Consider the following 437-nt stretch of genomic DNA (forward strand, 5'->3'; position numbering starts at 1 on the left):
CTTCAGGACTCACTTTGGGAATCATTTGGGACTCAATATAACCCATTTTTACTGCGATTTAGGTTTTCATATATGTCTTATCTCACCCACAAAACAAAAGGCATCGAGCACAGACTTCCACTTGGAATTCCCTACATTCATTCATTCTTAAACATTTTTGGGTATCATAATCTCTTCCAAAAAATAACATCTTCTGTAAAATAACCTTCTGATTGGAGCAAGGGTGGCAGGACCCCAAAGCACTATCTACTCTTGGCTCTTATAAAAAACCTCTGCTCTTTATATCTGTTGCAGAGTTAGGCAGAGTAAATATTAATGGCAAAGCAAAGGATCAATAGAATGGGTATCTTTCTATGAAAACAATGCAAATCAACCCAAGATTTAAGAATTGAATACAGCTGACCCACGAACAATAGAGGTTTGAACTACATGGGTCC

This window comes from Pteropus vampyrus, unplaced genomic scaffold (assembly GCF_000151845.1).
Source record: "Pteropus vampyrus isolate Shadow unplaced genomic scaffold, Pvam_2.0 Scaffold13185, whole genome shotgun sequence".
In the NCBI taxonomy this organism is placed as follows: domain Eukaryota; kingdom Metazoa; phylum Chordata; class Mammalia; order Chiroptera; family Pteropodidae; genus Pteropus; species Pteropus vampyrus.